This window comes from Ictidomys tridecemlineatus, chromosome 1 (genome assembly GCF_052094955.1).
Source record: "Ictidomys tridecemlineatus isolate mIctTri1 chromosome 1, mIctTri1.hap1, whole genome shotgun sequence".
Classification (NCBI taxonomy): Eukaryota; Metazoa; Chordata; class Mammalia; order Rodentia; family Sciuridae; genus Ictidomys; species Ictidomys tridecemlineatus.
Window position 1 is genome coordinate 96,479,431 of NC_135477.1, and position 25,145 is coordinate 96,504,575.

The 25,145-nt window shown below is 33.8% G+C and overlaps 1 long non-coding RNA gene across 4 annotated transcripts in view; it reads left to right on the top strand.

The window, feature by feature from the left end:
- LOC120885265 (uncharacterized) overlaps window positions 1–23,439 on the top strand; it is an 85,900-nt gene extending 62,461 nt beyond the window's left edge. Inside the window, exons 3-7 of one of the 4 annotated variants that reach the window (XR_013437118.1) lie at window positions 2,859–2,928; window positions 21,441–21,538; window positions 21,860–21,953; window positions 22,356–22,411; window positions 23,149–23,439. This is a non-coding gene — a long non-coding RNA (uncharacterized LOC120885265). The remainder of the gene's footprint in view (window positions 1–2,858; window positions 2,929–21,440; window positions 21,539–21,859; window positions 21,954–22,355; window positions 22,412–23,148) is intronic. The other 3 variants (XR_013437117.1, XR_013437121.1, XR_005727756.2) reach the window with 3 other exon arrangements.
- Window positions 23,440–25,145: the final 1,706 nt, after the last annotated feature.

Below are 25,145 nucleotides of genomic sequence, written 5' to 3' on the forward strand. Positions count from 1 at the left end.
AATATTGTTGCTATATTGGGGGACTGAACAAAATCACGTAGTGAGGTGAAATATTTTAATGGAGAAGTTAGCAACAGAAGAATAAAAGAAAATGTTATTGTTAAGGATTTATTTTATCTAAGAAGTCACTAAACTGTTTGCCACAGTGGTTGTATTATTATACATTCCACCAGCAATGTATAAGAATTCTGTTACTCCATATTTCTATTTACACACAGAATAATCAATTTTAAAGTATTTTACCCATTCTAGTGGGTTCACAGTTATATCTCATAATAGTTTTATTTTGTATTTCATTAAGATATTGAACATCTTTTTGTTTCCTTATTTACCGTCTATCATCTTTTTCGATGTTTTTATTAAAATCCTTTCCTAAGTTTTATTGGATTGTTTGTATGTTTATTATTGAGTTTTAGCAGTTTTTTTTTCTTTTTGTTATATTCTATAAGGATCCAATCCTTAATTGGCACTGTGGTTTGCATATGTGTGCCCCCGAAGTTCCTTTACTTAAAGGCTTGGTCCCAAGACCATGGTACTATGTTGAGGAGGTGGTGGAACTTTCAAGAGGTCGGCCCTGCTTGGAAGTTCTGTAACCATGACTGGATGGTGGCACGCTGGTCCCTCCTCTCTCTTGTTTTTTGGCTTCCGTGAGGGAAGCAGTTTTTTCTGCCACATGTGGTGCTGCCTCACCACAGGCTCAAAGCAACAGGGCCAACTGTGAGCTAAAATAACTTTTCCTCTTATTAAAATGATTTATTTCAGTTTTTTTATTGCAGGTATTTTTTATTTTCAGTTAGTGGCAGATGTTTTATTTTTTCAGTGGTATCTCTCATAGATTGGAAATTTTTAATCTTAAAATTTAAAAATTTGGTGATGTTTGCTGATAAATGTATTTAGAGGATTTGCACGGAAGATGGAAGGAGATCCTCATCGTTATACAGAATACATGTATGATGTTATGAGGAGAAAAAAAAAGAAATGTGTCACATTAGATTAAGTAGAGAGGTGTGATGGGAGGGGAGGGAAGGGGAAGGGGGGATAGGAAGGGCAGCAGAATAAAATAGACATTATTATTGCTATATGTATATGGGTGACTGTATGACCAATGTGATTCTGCAACCTGTACAATCAGAAAAATAAGAAATTATACCCCATTTGATTCAAATGTATGAATTGTCAAGATAATTGTACTGTCATGTGTAACATAAAAAAATCTAAAAAAGAATATCATGCTAAGCAAAAAAGCCAATCCCCCCAAACCAAAGGCTCAATGTTTTCTCTGATATGAGGATACTGATTCACATGGGGGCATGCTAAAGAAGAATATAATTACTTTAGATTAGGTAGAGGGGAGTAAAGGGGTGGGTATGAGGGTAGGAAGGATAGTAAAGTGACTCAGACCTTATTATCCTATATACATATATAACTATAGGGCCAGTGGGATTCTACATTATGTATAACCAGAAGAATGAGAAATTATACTCCATTATATCAAAGTGCATACTACTGTCATGTATAACTAAGTAAAACAAATTAAAAATTATTGAAAAATTTGGTGATGTTCAATAATTTTCTGTCTTTGTGGTTTGTACTTTTGGTGCTTATTGAATAATTTTCACTAATCCCAATGCTGCAAACATTTTTCCTGTGTCTACTTCCAGAAATATTACCTTCTCAGTTCCTGACAACCAGCACTGGTTCTATGTCTGTGAGTGACTATTTTTGATTTCTCATGCAAGTGGGATCTCTAGGATTTGTCCTGAGTGATTTCACTCAGCATAGTGTCCTCTAAGTCATTCACATTGCTGGAAATCTCAGGATTTCCTTTTTTTAAATGGCTGAATAATATTCTATTACAGGCATATACTGCAATTGCTTTATACATTTGTTAAATGATGGCTGTTTGTGTTGCTTTCCTATCTTGACTGTTGTAAAACAACACTGTAATGAACATGGGAGTGAAGATTTCTTTTTGAGCTCCTTATTTTTTATTTCCTTCAATATACACCTAGCAGTTTGACTGCTGTATTATATAGTATTTCTATTTTTAATTTTGTGACTATTCATATTGCCTTCCATAATGACTATACTAGTTTTCATTTCTACTAACAATATATAAAGATTCTCTTGTCTCTACATACTGACCAGAATTTACTATCATTTTAAAAAACCATAGCCACTTTAACTTATGTGAGATAACATCTCTTTGTGGTTTAGATTTGCATTTCCCTGATGAACACGTTTTCATACATATATTGGTCATTCATTTGTATGTTCTCTTTGGAGAAATGCCTATTCAGGTCTTGTACTCATTTTATAAATTGAATGATATTTTTGTTTCATTGTTTTTTGCTATTGAGTTGTTTAAAATATGGTAAGATTCAAATTATATAAAGAAATCTCATGATATGAATATCTTTATAAATGCCACTTTCTCCTTGAGACAAATCATTGGGAGCAGTTATTTAATTATTACAACACTGAATCTGTGTGTATTACATATTATATGTGCTTAGATACAAGACTGCCTTTTAAAAACCTTGTAAAGGCTGATTGGAAACCACTAGGATTCTGGAAGAACATTGAAACTTTCCAATATCCCAGTACACTGAATTCTTTTACAGTTACAAGTGACAACTTGGATCAACTAACTCAAGCAAATATGAGAAATTTGTTGTCTCATATTACCAATCCACAGCAAAGGCAGGGGGTGAAATAGACTTAAAGATGATGAGATTCATGTAGTTTACCCTGTCAATTTCTTCCTTCTTCTCAATGATTCTTTTTTTTTAAAGAAAGAGTGAGAGAGAGAGAGTGAGAGAGAGAATTTTTTAATATTTATTTATTTATTTATTTAGTTCTCGGCGGTCACAACATCTTTGTTGGTATGTGGTGCTGAGGATCGAACCCGGGCCGCACGCATGCCAGGTGAGCACGCTACCACTTGAGCCACCTCCCCAGCCCCTCAATGACTCTTATGTCTGATTCTTTCTGATTTTTTTCTTTGCTATTCCAGATAAATTTTCCCCACAGTTAGGAACATGGCTCTAGACTTCAGACTTAAAAACTTCCATCTATATAATTCAACAGGTAAAAAAAGAGATTCTGAAAATCTTCAACTATGTTCTACTAAAGTCCTCTGGTTCAGTTTGGGTCACCTATTTGGTGTTAGAAAAATAACCATAGCCTCAGGGATAGAGGAATAAGTGGGGCTCGGGATGTATAAGGTACTCCACCCAATCTTGGCTAGAAAAGTGTGTACTCATGGCAGTCCCTACTTGAAACACTTGAATGGAATGATGAAGGAAAAAATCTACAAAAGGAAGGAAAGCTATTACCAGAATAATGCAATGGGAGGAAGAGATATGGCTTAACAAAATCACTTCTGCACAATATAACATGCAAGCATTTCTAAACATTATGATTTTGGTGGGTTCCTCTTGCTTAAAAATATTAAGGTTTAGAGGCAATCAGATGCTTAATTAAATGGTTATCAATTTTATGTTTAGACTTAGATATCTAGTTGCTTCAACTATAAAAAAAGATGCGATTAGAAATACTTTTAATTTCATAGGCAAACCTCACTATTCTCAGAGTTAGAAAATGTGACTCAGTTTGTCAATAAACAGATATTTGGAACAAAGACTACCTGAATAATAGCAATCATATTTCAGATAAACCACATAAGCCATTATGTTCCTCATAAATTACTCATTTCTAGAAATAAGTGTCAACTTGATGTCAAGAATTTACATTTTTGAAATGCCACCAGACTTTATAATGTTCCAACAGGGTTTACTTCTTCGCAAAAACTCAGATCACTCAAGGGATGCCACACTACAGGTCAAAGAATACGTGACTTTGAAGACTGAACTTTCAATTTTAAATTCATGTTAGGTTATACAATAATACAAGAAAAGAGAGAGGCTGCATATGTTGTCAAACTTAATGGCAAATTTATATAGAATTAGCTAATTAAATAATAAGTGGATTGTGACTTATATTAGGTGAATGTCAGAATTCATCAGTGTGAGTGTTATTTAACAGGGGTGATAAATCTTGTTCTGTAGGGTTAATATTTTTCCACATCCTTGTACATCCTAGGGCATTTCAAAGTAATACATTAAGGAGGCTAGGTAGAGATAGTCTGACTTATTCTGACACTTTAAAGATAGTCACTCTAATTAGCACATCCTGGGATCTTTAAAGTGCTTAAACTGGAGTTATGAAAACAAAACAAACAAAAGGGAAGTGGAGAAAATAATTCCATGTGATTATATGCATAAATGTGTAATGTTTTTAGTTATGCTCTCCTTCCACCTAAGACATTTATTTTGTTTCCATTTTACTGAAGCTCCCACTGCCTAAATCTGCCAAAAATGTTATGAGTTCATTTATTCATAACATGAAGATATAGATACCAAGGATAAGAGAAGTTTAACAGGCTTCTTATGTGTGTTAGACTCTTTTTCTGTACACAAACACATAGTTTGACTTATAAATAAGGCACAGTAAGAAACTAATAACAATAAAATATAACAATTATAACAATATAGTATGATAAAATTTCCAGTATCACTACCCAAGTACTTTGAAGTAATATTTAAGAAAACAGGGTTACTGCAAAACCATGATCCTTGATGTGATAACTGAAATGGCTCCTATGTGACTCATGGGCAGGCATCATGTCAGTATGAATATATAAAGGAATTTTCTAGATGGGACCAAGTGGGATAATGTGAGATGTCATCACATTACTCTGAACAGAGGGAAATTTAAAATTTAGAATTACATATTTCTGAAAATTTCTTTTTTATATTTTTGGACCACAGTAGACTCGGGTAACTGAAATAGCAGAAAGTAAAACCACAAATAAGGGGAGACTATTGTACAATGCTTTTAGTATTGGACCCCTTGACCTATGTAGCCTTATACTCCACAAGGTCACAAAAAGAAACTCACAGTCTAAGAATTCTGTTTAACAGAATCTAAGAAAGACTCCTGACCTTGTAATATACAATGTAAAAGTATCAAATAGTTTTCAAGAGTTTCACAAAACTTTATAAATACCAAGCCTCTTCCTCATTGAAACGATTCTCACTTTGCTCCTCACTACAGCCTGTTATTCCTTAACAATTCCTATGTAGAAGTGATTACCTTTGATAGCCCCACCCTCTGCAGATGGTGACCTCTAATAGCTCCAGCCCATCCGCACAGAATCTGTTCATTTTCCCTAATGTCAAGCCCCAGTAAGTAGAACATCAAAGATACATTCATACTCTGTAGGTGACATGTTGAATCCTAAGGAATAGAGTTTGATGCTGAGAATGCAGGGTATTTAGAGAGCCGTCATAAAGGTCATAGAATCATTATCGGTAAAGGGCAAAGAATGAGGGTATTATTTTGAGTGAAAGAATGAAGAGAAATATGGAATAAGAACCAGGTGTGGATTGTCCATGCAAGATCTTTGCCTGTGAACCTGGTACACAGGATTATGCTCCCTAGTTCAATTTGTAAGCCCTACTTGTAAAGTCATTTTAATACTTTTACTAAGCATTAAAGCTTACTTTTTTTGCTTTATTATTATTCCATATCTGTTGAACTCTATCTTGGGAATTATTTTAGTCAGCTTTTTTATAGATGCGATCAAAAGATTTGACAAGAACAATGTAGAGGAGGAAAATTTTCTTTTGACTCAGTTTTAGAGGTTCAGTCCATAGTCAACTCCATACTTGTGGACCCCAGAAGGCAGAACGTCATGGTGGAAGGGCATGGCAGAGGAAAGCACCTCAAGACATGGCAATAGGAAAGAGAGAGAGAGAGGGAGAGGGAGAGGGAGAGGGAGAGAGAGAGAGAGAGAGAGAGAGAGAGAGAGAGAGAGAGAGAGAGAGAGAGAGAGAGATATCTGTTCACTAGGGACAAAATATAAACCCCAAAGCCATACTTCCAGGGACCTACTTCTTCTAATCACACATTGCCTGCCTCTAGTTACCACCCAGTTAATCCATAACAGTGGATTAATCCACTCATTAGGTTATACCTCTTATAATCAAATAATTTTACCTTTAAAAATTCTTGCATTGTCTCACATGTGAACTTTTAGGGGGTACCTCAATATCTGAACCATAACAGGGATCATCAAATTATGCACCAACTTTCTCAAATTATTGAGAAGCAATTCAGTGATGGAGTAAGCAAGACAGCTTTCTTAAATTTATCAACAACAATAGAAACAGCAGTGGAAACAATAAGCAAAAAATTTTGTTAGGTGCTAAGGATGAAGGTAAACATACAGTTCAGCTCCTTAATGGGATTATGGCTAATTTCCCAATATCCTTAATAAAACAAAGTGAGTAAATTGGATACAAAACAAAAATTAGAATCTACTTATGCATGAAACTGATAACTTTTATAGACTGAAGAGGTCTTCAGTAATTTTCATCATTTAGAATCTCCTTTCCAAAAAAGCCTTAAAACAACAATATACAAACCAAAAACAAAGACATACATACTAGCTCAACACAGCTTGTTCATGAGCTCTCAAATTTCTTAAAATTCTGGTACATAATAATTTAAAAATTATTTTAAGCACCAATATGCTTAAAAGTTTTATAATAGATAGTGTGAAGAGTAGCCTATAAAATAATATGCATGGTATGATCTCAATTTGGGGGTTCCCATGTGTATATATTTATAAGAAAATATATATTGAAATGTACAGTTGGTAATGGGCTTAACGACAATCATTAACTGCTGCTTTATGATTTTCTCAATCTTGTAAAATTCTACAATAAGAAACATTACATTTATGCTAAAAGTTATTTAAAAATTGTTTACGAGTTATGAGTATGTGTAGACTGATTAGCTGACAATTACTTTGGAAAAAAACTGAGTGAAGTCTAATTATGTGCACTGAGCCATACTATGTTCATTGTGAAGTGTCCTATGAGTAATGTCCCAAAACTTTTAGCTAGATTGTACTTTCAAATCACAATACAGTTGGTTACAGGACACCCTGTGCAAAAAACATAATTTGCAGATGCTCAAGTCCCTTATAAAAATGGCATCATATTTTTCCATATTGCTTACATAATCGTCCCATATGCTTTAAATCATATCTAGATGATTAACATCTAACATAATGTATATAGTATGTAAGAAATTATTATATTATCTTGTTTAGGGAATAGTGATGAGGAAAATACCTGTATATGTTCAGCACAGAAACAATGTTCTTTTTGGAATGTTTCTAATCTGTAGTTGATTGACTCTGAGGATGCAGAAACTACAGAAAAAGATGGCTCACTGTATAATATCTTCTATTGTCATAAACAAAGAGCAACAGCAAATAGAAAAATATTGTTAAAACTGAAAGTAGAGGCAAACAATTGAAATAGACATTAAGGTACATATATTTTTTCAGAAAACTACTAAATGTATGTGTAGATGATGACAAAGTTGTTATAACTGACAGTGTCTTTTTATTTTAAAATTGAAGGGAGCAGATGTGACTCAGTGGAAGAGCACTTGCCTGATGAGGCCCTAGGTTCAATCCCCAGAACTGCAAAAATTATTTTTTTTTTCAATTTAAAATTAGATAATTAAAATATCGTACACTGTTTAAGCAAAATCTTTCAGTTATTTCATATATTGAGTTACTAGTATAATTAGAGAATGGTTTTATTTCTCTTGTCAAAAGATGAATGTTACAAAGTATAAACAAGTATTAAAAACTCTGACTTACCAGCAAATTACAAATAAAATATTGTCTTATTGATAGCCACTTTTTAAATTGCTACTTGTTTACCCACCATCAGCTGGTGAAATATCTTGCTATGTGAATGTTGATGAATAAGAATAAGTGGCTTATAAGCGAAAGGGTGAAACTTGTAGGCTTAACACATTTTAAAACAAGATTTGAAATAATTCCAAAATTATTACTCTTGTGAAGTGTATGAGTTATGGAGAATATGTTATTTACATTTTGATGTGGTTGTATGATCAAAATGTTGTAGGCTGTATGAGGGAGTTAGAATATCAACTAATGTTCATAATTTTGAAAATCAGAGAAAAAATGGATTTAGAAAAATCCTTTTTATTGAAGTGAATGCATATTTTTTAAAAATTTTTTAGTTGTAAATGGACACAATATCTTTATTTTATTTATTCATTTTTATGTAGAGCTAAGGATTAAACCCAGTCCCTCACGTGTGTGATGCAAGTGCTCCACCACTGAGCTGCAACCCCAGCTCTGAATACATAATTTTTTAAGAACATTTTTTTAAAAAGAAGCTCTAGGGGGCTTGCAATAAACCATTTGTTGTTGCCACCAAAAATAAATGACATTTAAGAACCACTGACATAAAAATTACTAAGATTGTGGTACAATGTATGTTCAAATTATAAAAACTGGTTTTTATGAATTTAGGTTGATTTTTCTAACAAATTTATTTCAAAGTTTTTTAAAAATTTTTTTTAGTTGTGGATGGACAGAATGCCTCTATTTTATTTGTTTATTCTTCAGTGGTGCTGAGGATTGAACCTAGTGCATCACGCATAGTTAGCGAGTGACTCTGCCACTGAACTACAGTGCCAAACCTCAAAGTTTCACTTGAATTATTTTCTGTGACTATTTTTCCTTTAAGTTTGGGGCTTGGAAAAAATTCGTAGAAGATATTTTGTAGTTCCTAATACTGTGTTTAGAATTAATCTTCCCCAAAGTACAGTATAATTTGTTACTCATTGGCTGAAATAAATAATTTGGCTGTGGAAAGAATCTCAATTCATTATTTACCTGGAACAAAGGATATTAATATATATTTCCTTATGGTGTAGGATGATTGTACTTTTTGTTTAAGGTAAGCAAATAGTTGAGATGAATGCATGAAAAGTTATCCATATATATGATGTTTACCTAAATTAATCATATTTCCCATTTAAAACTCTAAGGTATATTTCAATGTAAAAAGGTTGGATATAGTGCACAACAAAGCTGTCCTTTAGAATTAAGAAAAATTTATGCGTCTGTGTTTGTGTTTGTGTGTGTATGTGTGTGTGTATGTGTGTATAGATAGATAGATTTAAATGACTGGGGAGATGACAGCTGAAACATCTTTTGTCCTAAGAATGTTCCTAAGTCCAGTTCAGGTCACTACCTTTCCTGAGTCAACAATGCTATAATGGCAGGCTCAAGAGAGGAGAGATGCAACCCTAAGAAATTTTGAACTCTTCCAGATCCAGATAGAATATGTTCAAAAATTCTTCCCTGGCATGGACAATAGTTTGTGCACAAGTAGCAAAGAGTCCTGAAGCAATAGGTGGACTATTTGGACTGCTTCCCATTAATGGCTACATTTCTGACTACTTCTAGGGGATCTCTTTATTTACCTGGTAGAAACTGAAGAGGACTGAGTTCTCTCTGCTTTGGTAAAGGTGCAGAAGAACAAGTCTTCTCTACTATGTGGATAGGGTGACTAGAAAACTTATTGAAGTTGAGAGATGTAGAAACAGAGACTTTATCCTATTGTCAGACAAGACCCTGGTTACTTGTTGTCTGCTTTGCTGATTACCTACAGGGCAGACTTCACTGAGATTATCACTGTTTTCAGTATTGACATCCCAAAGATTACCCAGTGGCTAACTGAGTACAGTGAGTAGCCAAAGAAAAATGTCAAATCACATAAGGGCATCCAGCACCCGTGGAGAGAAATAACTAGAAAAAAAGCAGAATGACTAGAAGGAAGGAAAATTTAATATTTAAATTTAAAATACAAAAAAATAATAACCTTACTTAAGTCCTTTTTTTTTTTTTTTTTTTTTTTTTTTGGTGGTGCTGGGATTGAACCCATAGCCTTGTGCATGTGAAGCAAGCACTCTACCAACTGAGCTATATCTCAAGCCCCCTTACTTAAGTCTTAAAGAATTAGGAAAAAAAAGAGCAAATTAGATTAGAAGCTTGGAAGGATATTTCCTCAACATACTAAAACACATTATGAGAAACCCACAGCTTTATACCTCATGCTCAGTAAGGATGAGTGAAAGTTTTGCCTCTAAGAGCAGGAAAAGGGAAACATTTTTTACCAGTGCTATTCAAAATTATATTAGAAATTCTAGCCTGAGATTGAGAAAAATATCATTTAAATTGAAAAAGTAGGTTTATCTTTATTTCTAGATAATGTGATTCTATACATAGAAATCTCCAAAATTCAGAAAAAAAGCTGCTAAAGTTAATCAATAAATTCAGCAAAGTTTCTGGGTACCAATCAATACACTGAACCTTGTTGTGTTTCTATAAAACCCCAATAAGCAATGTGAAAGAGAAATTACTAGGACAATTCCATTTATAAGAACATCCAAGGGAATAAAGTGTTCCAGAACAAAAAACAACTGAAGATTATCATGATCCATTTTATGTGCCAACTTGATTGGGCTAAGGGATGCCCTGATAACTGATAAAACATTATTTCTTGGTATATCTGTGAGGATGTTTTTAGAAGAGATTAACATTTCAAACTGCAGACTGAGGAAATAGGACCACTTTTGCCAGTGTGAGTGGGCATCATTTAATCCAATGAAGATTTGAATGGAACAAAAAAGCAGAGGAGACTGGGTAGGGGAGGTTGCTGGCTTGTGCCTTTAGTCCTAGCTACTTAGGAGGCTGAAGTATGAGGATCACTACAGCCCAGCCTTAGCAACACAGCAAGACCCCATCTCAAACAAAACAAAACAAAACAAAACAAAACAAAACAACAACAACAAAAAACCCCAAAACAAAAAAACCAAAAAATCCAAAAAACAAAACAACCTGGCACAGTGGCACATGCCTGTAATCCCAGCAGTTTGGGAGGCTGAGATTGGAGGATCAAGAGCTCAAAGCCAGCTTTAGCATCTTAGTGAGACCCTAAGCAACTCAGCAAGACCTTGTATCTAAATAAAATATGTTTCTACACATTAGGGTTAGGGTTTGGCTCAGTGGTTAAGTATCCCTGGTTTCAATCCCAATAATAATAAATAAATAAACAGTTGAATTTGTCATCTACTTGAGCTGATACATCCATCTTCTGTTCTCAGATACCAGTGCTCCTAATTCTCAGTCTTTTAGACTCAGACCAGAACTTATATCATTGGCTCCATAGTTCACAGGCCTTCAAATTTGTACTGGAACTATACCATCACCTTTCCTGGGTGCCCCGCTTGTTGATAGCAGATCAACTTCTCAGCTTTATAATTGCAAAAGCTAATTTCACCTAACAAACCTCTTCCTTTATATCTGTGTATATCCTAATGATTTTGCATCTGTAGAAACAGATGCAAAATAATATAACTAATATAGAGGTGAAAGATTTATACACTGAACCATAAAACATTGCTCAAATAAGTTTAAGAAGAAGTAAATAAGCAGAAATACCTTAGTGTAAATTAATTGGAAGATGTAATATTGGTGTGATATCATATTACTCAAAGATATCTTTTAAAATTATGTGACCTTTAGAAGAGTGGAAAATCATTCCTCAAAATCATATGGAATTTCAAAACAGTGTTAAAAATAAAAAATGACAGATGATTTATACTTGATTGCAAAACTTCCTACAAAGCTGTAATAATCATAAAAGAGTGATATTGATTTTAAAGATAGACATATAGACCAATAGAGTAGAATTGAGAGCTCAGAAATAAAGTCATACAACTATGACCAATTGATTTCCAGTGGTCTTGCCAAGACCCTTTAATAGGGAAAGAATAGTCTTTTCAACAAGTGCTAATTAGAGAACTGGATTTCCATATGCAAAAGAATTATGTTAGCAAAGACCTCACAGCATTAAAAAACATTAACTCAAAAAAAGATCAACAGAATAAATAAAAGATTTTATATAATAAAACTCTTAGAATAAAACAGGCAAATCTTCCTGTTGAATTTAGCAATTAATTCTTAGATATGACACCTGAAGTATAAGCAACAAAAGGAAAAAAACAGAATAAACTGTGCTTTTTCAAAATTTAAAACTTTTGTGTATAAAAGGACATTATCAAGACATGAAAATGAAAGTTACTAGAATGGGGAAAATATTTGTAAATTACATGTTTAATATTTATAATAGTCAAAATGTGAAAACAGTGTAAATTTTCATCAACAAATGAATGGGTAAACAAATTTTGATGTCTGCTTAGAATGGAACATCATTCAGTTATAAAAAAGAATATCATTCAGTTATTATTATATGATATGGGCTACACATGGAAGAACCGTGAAAACAATATATTAAATGAATGATTCAGGTACAAAAGATCACATGTTGTATGATTCCATTTACATGAATTATCTAGAATACATAAGTCCAGAGACAGAATGTATGTAAATGTTTGTTTGAGGAGAAAGTGCTGAAATGGTAAGAAAGAGGTTTTACCCTGGAGTGAAGGAAATGTGCTAGAATTAGGAAGAGGTGGTTACAGTAACATTGTGAATAAGTTAATTACCACTTAATTGTTCAGTTTTTAAAAAAGATCTTTATGTAACTTTCAACTCTAATAAATTATTACACAAACACAAGATAAACAGAGAACCTAAAATCCAACATAGTCACTTTATTTTCATCATATTGAAGCTAAGAAAAACTCTAAAATTTTTGTAACTTAAAAAAGTTGCTAGGGCTGGGGATGTGGCTCAAGTGGTAGCACGCTTGCCTGGCATGCGTGGGGCCCGGGCTCGATCCTCAGCACCACATACCAACAAAGATGTTGTGTCCGCCGAGAACTAAAAAATAAATATTAAAAAAATTCTCTCTCTCTCTCTCTCTCTCTCTCTCTCTCTCTCTCTCTCTCTCTCTCTCTCCTCTCTCACTCTTTCTTTAAAAAAAAATTGCTAAATGAATTGAATCAGAAAATTATGCTCATTAATGCAATTACAGTGACCTTCAATATGAAGTGGAAATAGTATATCAAAACACAAGAGAATAGAAATACTAGAGGGCAGAAATCATAAGGGAAAAAAGAGGCAGTAGGAGGTAATAATAAGAGGCCCAGAAGAAGAAAAAAGAAAAAGAAAAAGTCACAAAGAAAAGGGATGAAGGACATTCAGTAATTACACAAATTATGGGAGAAAATTATGTTGAAAAGAGTTCTTGAAATTTTATTTTGGAAAGTCCACTTCCAGGCAGAACTGAGAAATACTACACATATAAACTGATAAAGTCCTCAAATATGAAGATAAAGAGAAAATTATACAAGTTTCCAAACAGAGGAAGCCATGTAGAAAGAATCAAATTGACAAAAAACTTTTTACTTATATAGTATTTTAGAGTGGATGCTAGAATCATTCTAAAGGACTGCAGGGAAAAGAGATTGCAGCAAGAGAACTCCAAACATAGTCAGGCTATTTTGTTCATTTGACCAAGTAAAATAAAGTGTTTGCAAATATGCATGGATTCAGAGAGTAAGTATTATATACCATTTATAAAGAAAAGTACACAGGTTTTAATCTGCATTAATAAATCATCACAAACTCCCAAATAGGGGAATACAAAATGAGAAGTGAGCAAAATTTACATATGTGTATTTATATGCTATATCTATAATATCGATTATAATGTATAATAAATTCACATTGTATTTACATTTGTGCTATTTAAAATTGTAGTTAAATGGTTAATGAAACAGTGACTAGGAATGTGCAATCTAAGTGTTAAAAAACAACTCAAAATGGAAACAATACACTGTAAATGATTATCAGGGATTAAATTACTAAATTAATTGAGCAAGAGCTAGCACTTTCGATGAGGCTGGAGAAAAGGATGAGGTTAGGAAATAAAAATAACCAAAGCTCTCAAAGGTAGGAGAAGTGGGAAGAACACTGAATCTAAGGCCATATCTTATTAGACATAATAGCAGAAAAATAAGTATTTGACTATGGAGGAAAGTAACGTGATCATTTGTGGTCTTGGAAAACCCTGTAGGACTTCCATGTTACAAGAGGAAGAGAGGGAATAGACAGCCAGAAACTGTGAAAACAGAAAAAAAAATAAGAAAAAGAAGTAAAAAATAATGATATGAAGATGAATATAAAGTAAGATGTATCAAATGTAGTTGCATGTTATATGCAGTGTCAGTATACTATATACCACTAATAAAGCACAAATTATCAGACTGAGTAAAAGCAGAATCCACTCTACATTATTTACAAGGGACACACTGAAAATACAAGAAAGAGTTGAAGATAAAAAAAATGAAAAAAATAACCCAGATTAAATCAAATGGAAGGTATACCAGAGATTAACATCAAAGAAGGTGGGACTTAGGATTATAAGCATTAAGTATGAGAAAAGATATATTAGTATGTGATAAAAAGCTTAGTTTAAAAAGGTACTGTTATAAGACTCTATGACCAAGCCAGAGGTTCAATGGCGTATGCCTGTAATCCCAGTGACTCAGGAGGCTGAAAAAGGAGGATTTCTGGTTCAAAGCTAGCCTCAACAATTTAGCAAGCACTTAACAACTCAGTGAGACCCTGAATCTAAATAAAATATTTTTAAAAGGGTTGAAAAAGGGCTGGGTATGTGGTTCAGTGGTTAAGCACCCCTGGGTTCAATCCCCGATACCAGAACAAAAACAAAAAGAAAAAGAAAACAAAACTCTATGGCCAGACAATGTATCTAACATATATTATAACTAAATTTATATAATCTAGTCATAATTTTATTATAATGCCAGAACAAGGAATGAATGTACTTTAATATAGCTAAAAATGTTGATCTAGCAGATATAAAGTCATCAAGGTCACAGAAGAATTTAACGATACACTCACCTTGAGAGTGTGTGTGTGTGTGTGAACTTTTATATCATTGATTAGAGAATCTACTTTTTTGTATCGCTATTGAACATTCACAAAATTTGATCATGTAGTTGGTTAAAAAAATACTTAAATTCAAGGCAGCAAGAATATTATAGGTCATAGTTTTAGTTGACAAATAAACTTAGAAATACAAAATGTATAACCAGGAAAAAACTTAACTACTTGGAAATTAAGGCCCACATTCTTATATAATCTGTAGATTTAAAAGGAAAGAAAACTGATATTACAAATTAAATTGAAAATAAGAATACATTAAAATCAGTGGAACACACTGAAAACAATGTTTACAGAAAGCTTTTTACTCTTAAATAGCTTAATTATTAAAGCAGAAATAATAAATCAATGAAAAGTGTTATTCATCATAAGGTATTAGGAAACAACAGGAAATTTTTACAGAGAGGGAGGGAGAGGAAGTAAGATATAATATACACTCAGAACAGATTAAAAAGAGGATAATATGTGTGATTCTGTCATAACAAACGTGAAATTCTAGACTCTATCTAGATCTCCAGACTTATTTGTGGAAGTAATAGTGTTACTATTAGATCATTAATCACAAAAGAGGTGGGAAAGGTGGTTAAAGACCTACTACTACAGAATGCCTGCACAACTGAGGTCTCTACATTGAGATAATGGATACTGAAATGCTCTTTAAGCTTTCCATTTCATTTTATAAATCAAGTAACTTAATCCAGCCTGAAAATGATAGCTAAGGGAGAAAACTACAAACCAATCACATGCATGGATACAAATGCAAAAAAATTCTGAAAAACAGCATGAAGAATCCAGTAGACTTTCAAAGACAAACATGTCATGACCAAGTAGGGTGCATTCCAGCAATGCACGGATAGGACTATATCAGGAAAGTGTAAGAAAATAACTAATTAATCACCAATTACAGGAGGAAAAATATAAAATATGCTGAACAGCATTTGATAAACTCTAGCAGCCACTCCTAATAAAAACTTAGTAAAATAGAAATATAAATGTGGAGAAAATGTGGTAAAAATTATTTGCTTTGTTTTTGTTCAGAAAACTGAGAGAGAAATATTTTCCCATTCAATATTATTCTGTTTTTAAACTGTACATCTTTAGGAGGTACAGGATGATCATTTGGCTCATGCATCCAATGTATAATGATCAAGTCAAGTTGTTAGCATTTCCACACTTTTAAACATCTATCATTTCTTATGGCTGGGAACCTTTGAATTCCTTTCTTTTATTTCTTTATAAAATATGTAATGAATTGTAAACTACAGTTGCCACACTGTGCTACAGAGCTTTATTTTGGTGTCTTTGTCTTCCTGCATCTTCCTTTTCTAGTCTATAGAGGTGACGCTTCTACTCTCTACTGTGACATAAGCTTCCACATATCAGTGCAGTATTTGCATTTCCATGCCTGGTTTATTTCATTTAGCATAATGTCCTTTAGTTCTGTTCATGTTGCTACTGATGACAGTATTTTATTTTGTTTTTACAGCTGAATAATATTCCTTTTGTGTATATATACCAAATTTTCTTGATCAGTTCTTCTCCTGATGGGCACTTCCGTTAATCCTATATTGTGGCTCTTGTGAATAGTGCTGCAATAAATATAGGAATATGGTTATCCTTCACATACTGATTCAGTTTCCTTTGCCTATATGCTCAGTAGTGGGATTGCTGAATCATATGGTAGTTCTAATTTTAATTTTTTGAGGAACCTCATGTTGTTCTTCAGAGTGGCTATACTAGTTTACATTCACATCAGTGGTATATAAGAGTTCCCCTTTCTTTTAACCTCCCCAGCATTATTTTAAATTATTGTAGTCATTCTAATTGGAATGAGGTGACACCTCATTGTGGTTTCAGTTAGCATCTTTTTAATGATTAGTGAGTTTGAGCATTTTTCATGTATTTGTTAATTTTTATGTCTTTTGAGAAATGCCTAGTCAGGTAAATTTTTCTTCAGAGATACTTTATTTGATATCAGCAAATGTAGGAACACAAGCATAAATGTAGGGACACATAAAGAAAGAAGAAAGATAATTCCCCCAAATAAGCGTGGCATGTACAATTCAAGTGACTATTAACAGAGTATAACTCATGACCTTACTGACATAAGTCTTAAGGATTCCATGTATTATCTAAAACACTTTTTACAAGGTTCAGATTTCATAAATGACTTGATGTTGGAATGATGATAAGCTTTGTTGTTAAATTACTTGATATCTTGGGCTGGGGATGTGGCTCAAGCAGTAGCATGCTCGCCTGGCATGCGTGCGGCCCGGGGTTCAATCCTCCGCACCACATACAAACAAAAGATGTTGTGTCTGCCGAAAACTAAAAATAAATAAATAAATATTAAAATTCTCTCTCTCTTTTTTTTTTTTAAAAAAAAAACATTACTTGATATCTTATTGGCTATGATACTCTTTCTATTTTTTAATGTTTTTAAATGTTGTGTCATACAGGGCCAGCCTCATGGGCACAGGATTAGTGTAATAGTGCAGTGTCTCACTCTCAGAAGGGCCATGGGTTTGGGGTTCAATGTTTTTCAGTTGGAGTCTTGATGACCTTAATTATTTTTTCTTTGAATTTGTGTTTTTGAAGTGAAGACCAACAGGATAACTGAATGCACATGGTAGAAAGAGGAGAGTGAAGGACTTGAGTCTCTGGTCACATGAAGCCCCCACTGGTCACCCCTCTTTCTCCTTAGTGGAATTTCAGCTGCCTGTTACCCTGCACCTGGATCCATCTCCCTATCCTCATGTCTTCTCTCTGGCCTGGGCCTAGGCACAGGTCAAGAAGAACTAATGTTGGGTGCCTGGGCCTCATGGTATTTTGGGGAAGTTCTAGGAAACAAGTGTCAATGCCACAGTGCTTTTTGACCCATATTTCCTAGGGGCAAGATATACACTCACTTCCATCCAGTACTGAATTAAATCTGGTAGAGTCAAGTGTTACTTTCTTTGTGGGTTCAGCCTTCTTCTGTGGGTTGTAGCAGTGAACCCCATGTAAAAGGGAGATCCTTGGCTTGACTTTCTTGTTACTAGATATGGCATTGTGCTTCTGTCTGGCTACTGGCTGGCTGACAGAATGGTAGCCAAAAGACTCCCAGGTGGGTCAAATCATAGCCCAGTTCTTGGGTACCTGTGTCTTTTTGCACCAACAAGATTGCTATGCCCCAGAGAGTGTAACCTTGAATAACAAGTTAAAAAAAATCTTAACAGGTCAAAGAAGATAAAGTAGAAAAAGACAAATGTTTTCTGCTTCAGTAATGTTCATGGTACATTTTTCCTGGTTTTGAATAAGGGGCACCATGTTTTAATTTTGCACTTAGCCCCACAAATTAAGCAACTGATCCTGATATCAGGAAACATAGAGGATCCATAATTTATAATTGAGCACAGAGAATAGTCATATTTCATCATCTGGGACAATGATTTTAATCTGACTAGTCAATAATATGGCTTTATTTCAATTCTTGAACTTGTAAAAATTTTATATCTTTTTTTCAGGACAGAAGGAGGCTATTTATGGCAAAACTTCTAAATAAACAAAAGTATTTGTTGTTTCAAGAGAATACATTTTCCTTGTATAAGGTTCCTGGCCCATATCAAATTGTGAGTTTTAGTTCCCTGCTAGTCAAGTTTGTACAGAAGTCTCAAAGGAAACTTTTCAACCATAAAACTGAAGATACTATACTTTAAGCATGATAAAAATTACTTGTATTAAGTCAACAACAAACATTATGGTAAGTGGAAAAAAAACTAAACATTAGAATTAATAATAATATTCCCAATTATAATTCAGCTTGTTTTAGGAATCCTAGTGAATATAGCAAATCTGGAAAGTGAGAATAGAAATCCTAGTACACATGTGTAATAGTCTAATTTTCCTCCACTGTAATGAAATACCAAGGCAATTAATTTAAAAAGAGAAAATGTTTATTTTGGCTCAGGTTATGGAGGTTCCAGCTGAAGATTAGGTGACCTTATTAATTTATGTCTCTGGAAAATTTCACACATCATAGTGCAAATGAGTAGCTGAGCAAAACCACTAACATCATTGTTTGACAAACAAAAAAAGAGGAGGAAGGGTTCAGGGTCCTACAATATCCTTCAAGGGTGCTCCTAATGACCTAAGGACTTTCTGTACTTCCAGAAGGTACTACCACCTCCCAAATATGCCACACTGGGCACCAACTATTTGGATAAGTGTCTCCCAAATGCCTATGCACTAAAATCTCCCAAATGTTTATGCCACAAATTAAACTATAAAAATATGGCACTTTAATGTATGAAAGAGGTTTACAAATCTATGGGGAAATGGAATATTTTATGTAAGTGGCACAATGGACTAAGGCTTTGGAAGAAAATAGAGTATCCCTTGACTTCTATAAAACACAGAATGTAAATTCAGACAGAGTAACTCCTGAGTACAAAAGCAATACAAATTTAGTAGCTACTGTTTTAATCAAGACAGGAATTCAAGAACTCCCAAACTATGCACATTGAATTGCATAAAACCTGTAAAAACAGCAAGATACCAAAGTAAATACCAAAGTAAATAATTGAAAGCAAACTTGTAAAAATATTGCAAATTACAAATGTATCTATGATATAAACTTACCCATAATATAAATAATATAATATAAATAAATGTATCTATAATATAACATAAATTATTAATAAAAATGATTTAAGATAGAATAGAAAGACTATGAAGGATATTTATTGACACCGATTAGTAATTTCAAAGTTTTCAATAATTAAATATACATATATGTATACAAACACACACACAACACACATATATATGTAATATTATATATATATATATTCAAGTTTTTAAATGTAAAAGAAAGCAAAATAATATAAAAAATAAATCACTTGTATCTGGCAAAATTTACAGAAAGGTGATACCTACTGGTGAATGGAATTAGCAGAATAGATATTCCCAAAGTTTGTTGGTAGAAAATGAATTATTCTGAGAAAAATGATGTCAGTAGCCATTAAAGTTGAGAATACATCATGCGCTTTGGTCCCCAAAGCCCATTTTATCAATCTATGCCAAGGAAGTATATGCCAATAAGGAAATACATACATACATATATACATGATCCCTAACACGCCAATGGTTCAACTTAAGACTTTCCCATTTTTTGATAGTGAAAAGGAGATTAATTAACATTTAATATAAATTGAACTTCAAATTTTGAAGTTTGATCTTTTCCAAGGCTAGTGATATGCCATTTGATACTATCTTGTGTCTTTTGATGCTGGAGAGCAGCAGTGAGCTGTATCTTTCAGAAAACCACACCATCACGAGGGTAATCAACTGATACTCGACATGTGCTGTGTTGCTAAGCTAGGATGTTTGGAGGTTAGTCGTATTAGTGCATTTCTGACTTAAGCTTATGATAGTTTAACAGGATATAAGTTGTATTAGTGCATTTCTGACTTAAGCTTATGATAGTTTAACAGGATGTAAGTTGAGAAGGATGTACCTATCTATCATGAACAACAATGTATAATGGCCAAAAAGGTATGCAAAACAAATTTTTATCAACAGAAAAATGAACAAACAATTTTTGCACATGTGTATGATGGAATGTTATGTTGTTATTATAAACACTCATATCTGTATCAGTTGACTTAGAGGGATTTTTAATATATATATTAGGTGCAGAGTGTATACAGCACTCCCTTCAGCCCGTACAATATACACATAGACACATTTACATATATATTGGCATTTGTTTATGAGAAGCTAATTTTTATTCATTTATTCATTCATTTGTTTATTTTTTTGCCATGCTAGGGATCAGACCCAGAGCCTCATGTAATGTTATGCAAGTGCTCTACCATTGAGCTACATCTCCAGCCAAGAAGTGAATTTTAAGATTATAGTCTTTTCTAAAAATTATAAAAGTAATTCTTTAAAACCTTGTAAAATTAAAATAATATTATTGTGTACAAGTTAAAAAATGAAAATTTCCTTTCATACCTTTTCAATATTACCATTGAATTAGATGTGTATATTTTCAGAACTTTTTACTCCCAGTACCACATTTGGTTTTTCTTAAACATAGTTATCTTATTTTTTGTCACTGATATTTCACTTGATTGTTTTCTCTTCCAATATAGCACCAAATTTTACAGGTTTTCCTCCCCACTGCAATGCTCTGGCATCTAATTTTCCCTCTTCCCCTCCTCCTCCTCCCCTCCTCCTTCTCCTCCTCCTTGTCCTCCTCCCTTCTCCTTCTCTTCCTCCTCCTTCTCCTCCTCCTTCTCCACCTCCCTCCTCCTCCTCTTCTTCCTCCTTTTCCTCCTTCTTTCTTCTTCTCCTCCTCCTCCATCTTCTCCTCCCTTCTCTTTATCCTCCTCCATCTCCTCCTCCCTTCTCCTTCTCCTCCTTCCTCCTTCTCTTCCTTCTTTATTTCCTCCTTCCTTTTCCTTCTCCTCTTCCTCCTTCTCCTCCTTCCTCCTCTTCCTCCTCCTCTTTCTCCTCCTCTTTCTTCTCCTTCTTTTTTTTGTACTGAGAATTGAACTCAGGGCACTTAACCACTGAGCCACATCCTCATCTCCTATTATTTTTCATTTTGAAACAGGGTCTCACTATGTTGTTAAGGGCCTTGTTAAGTTGCTGAGTCTGGGCTCTGAACTTTTGATTCTCCTGCTTCAGCCTCCCAAGTTGTTGGGATTATAGGTATGTGCCACTGCACCCAGCAGTGTACCTTATTTCTTAGTATCTGTTTCATAAATAGGGTGTCCCATAATCTATTGAATCATTTTCATATTTCTTTACATATAGTTTTTCCTGTTATATTTACTATTACAATTATTACAACATTGCTTGTTACAATATCAGAGGCAGCTCTCCTCATAAGGAACCACAGGACCATCTTAGTAATAGGGTACTGAAAAAGACTTACAGAATTTAGGTTTTTGGTTAGGTAATTTGAGGTCAAGGAATTGGTCTTGGTTTACTTGCTTAGTTTTGCCTTGCTTTGGTCTTACTTCATCACAGGTGCAAAGAGACTGTTGGTGTCCTATGCAGTGTCCATGTGCAACAGAACGCCTCTGTGGGTGCCAGGCAAGCAACTGGCAACATCATGTCTTGGGTCAGTATCAGGCCAATGCCTGGGTATTAGAGGATGATTTCTTTTTCTTAAAATCAGCCCTACAGAAATATTCATACAAGTTTCAGGATAAGGGTATGCATATATTTTAAATTTTGAAGATGTTCACCAAAGGCTATAACATCCATGTATTATTCCACCAACAAGGGAGGGGAGATGAAAGGAGAGATGGTAAGCCCCAGTAGGAAGTTTCTTCTAATGAATAAACTTTGTTCAGAGTTGATGCATATAGCCATGATGCTTCCATTGTTATCTCTATAAATGGAAGTAGGTAGGAAGAAACACGATGAGAGGGTGGTTTTTTTTGTTGTTGTTTGTTTTTTTGTTGTTTTTGTTTATCTATAACCATAAGTGAAAGATTTTTGTTTCTGTCTTTGAACCCAGGTCAGCATGCAAAACAAGATATGCAAAACAAGAGGAATTTTCATGATCTTTTTTATGTTTGTATTTTATATTCTACAAAATGAGGAAGAAAATCCTTTGTTATGAATAATCTTTTAGAAATATATCATTCTATTCATAGTACTGCCTCTGTCTGCCATTTTTCTGATGAAACACACTCAGTGCTTTTACAACTGTCTGGTAGTTGGGTTGGTAGTTTCTTATCACTTGTCAGTTTTAAATTGATCATTTTGCTTGATATTTGACAAAGACAAAGCAAACAAGAGGAAAGGGTTGTTTTTAGCAGAGAACTATCAATGAGAAAAAGAAAAAAAGGCGAGGGGAGTATGAGAAAGGCATTTCAGAATAGTATAAGGAGGTATCAGAGGTCTTTTAAATAGTCCATAAATGTGAGTTTAACTGAAATAATTCCCCACTTCATAAGGTTTTTGATAGAAAAATTTAGCATATTGGCTGGTACTACATAAAGGTATACCTGATTTCCCTTAGCACTGGATCATCAATCAAAAGAAAAAAATATTTTATTAAATATCATTTGGAAGTTCTCTGCTCTTTTTTAAAAAAATGTTCTTCTCTATAGATGTAAGAACTTAGTTTGTAAGTCTTCCTGACCATGCTTTTTAACAATACAAGCAAAGATTACTTTGCTTAATTATTTGGAATGCCAACAATTATTCTTTTCTTTCTTTCTTTTTTTTTTTAAAGAGAGAGTGAGAGAGGGGGACAGAGAGAGAGAGAGAATTTTAACATTTATTTATTTTTTCTTATTTCTCAGTGGACACAACATCTTTGTTTGTATATGGTGCTGAGGATCGAACCCGGGCTGCACGCACGCTAGGCGAGCGCACTTGAGCCACATCCCCAGCCCTCTTTTCTTTCTTTTTATGACAAATTAATAGTCTTCATGTCACTGCAGTTGTAGCAAAGCAATCACCACAGTCAAGAACTTCTGAATGTTTAAAAATTAACTTTTTCCGCTCTTAATTATCACCTGTCTCCTCTTCTTTTTACTTGGTCATTTGTTTTATCTCTCTTCATAATGGTAATAAAGATCTCGAAAAATAAAGATGTGTTGAAGACTAAACTTGTTTTATTTAAAATACATTCCTAAGGTGATAATACTGAGATTCTCAATGTCTGCCTTATTCTCACTTTATCTTACCTATAAGTTTTAGATAATCTAGGTATCTTTTTTCTTCATACAGGTCCTAATTAATTAATTAGTCATTTTCACAATTAGTGGGTTCCAAAACTCAGAATTTTAAGAGAAAGAAACAAGTCAAGTTTTTTTTTAAACAAAGTCCCTTTATCTTTAACATACTAATATTTTAAAACTAAAGTATAATAATGTAAAATTTGCTATTTTAATCATTATAAATGTATAATTTGGAGGAACTTTAAGTGTCAAGGTAAGACTTAAGTCGTATATATGTTGACCCTTGGGTCTTGGCTGGTTTGGTGGTTTTGTTTCAAATTCCGATAAGTTAGAACTCCCTTGCTCTTATGAGGAACAAATCAAAAGGACATTTCATTCCACAGTCAACTCTAGGTAAGTGATTTGTTGACCACCTTCAAAGAGAATGAGGTGACAGAACCCCCTCTTTTGGATGTAATGATCAAAAATCAGTCTGTCCAAATGTGACTGTTCTTATTTAGGGCAATGAGAATATCAAAGAGGTATTCTTTGGTATCCAATAGAATTATTATGAAATAGAAAGTAGATATGATTTCCCCAGAGAGTGTGACTTTTTAGAATATTTCAAGCCTCTTTTCTTTTGCTGTTGTGTTTTGTGTAAATATCTTGGTAGGAAGGGTCAAGGCCCTGTGATCCCCTATTCTAAACTTTTGTGAAAATTTTTCAAACAAAATATAGAGAATATTTTTTTCATGGTCAATAGTCCCAAAGCCAGAATTTTCAAGTCCTTGGCATATCATTTAACCTATTTCCGATTAATGTCAACACACAATCACCAGACACAAGATGATCTCTCTGTCTCATACTTTCCTTATTTATACATTTAACTCTTCATTTTTTCCCTTAGTTGAAGAAATACCTAAAATGTATAATTTAAAGAGGGCTTATGGTTTGAGTGGGTGTTGCATTCAAAGCAGGGCTGGCCTGGGAATACATCTAAGCTGGTTCAGTCTCTTAAGCTTTTGTCAAACTGCACAGACACATCATACTCTACTCAACTGATTGAAATCCTCTGCTTAAACAGTCAATGCTTTTTCACTACCTTACGTGTACCCTGGACTAACTCATGGTACATTTTCTTGGCTTATAGGTGGCAAGAAGTTGAGTTTTTAATTTAAATGTTTTGGGGAAATCAGTTGCTGATTGGATTTACTTATCTTTTCACAGAAAACCATGTCACAGATGGTTGCTGGTGCTCATCAGTGGGCCTTGGGTCAGATGCTTACTCCTCGTTGTCACTATTGTGTCTAGAAAAAAGCAAATCCCCTGCTGTAGGATCAGAGTAAGACCAAAAGTCCAAAGAATTAAAACTATACTATAAAAGCACAAACTTACATGTGTGCATAAATTAAATTAGATTGATCCAATAATTTCAAATAACAATATTCTGGATAGGTCCATCAAGGCAGCTTCTTTCTCTCTCTCTGTCTGCCTCTGTCTCTTTCTCTCTTTTTTTCTGCCCCACTCCCCTTTCTCTCTCTCTCTTCTGTGCTCGCACTTCTTTGATCACCTAACAGAAGCAAATTTTTGGTCTGAATATTGGGCAATCTGGCATCATCTGGTAAAAAACCTACTAT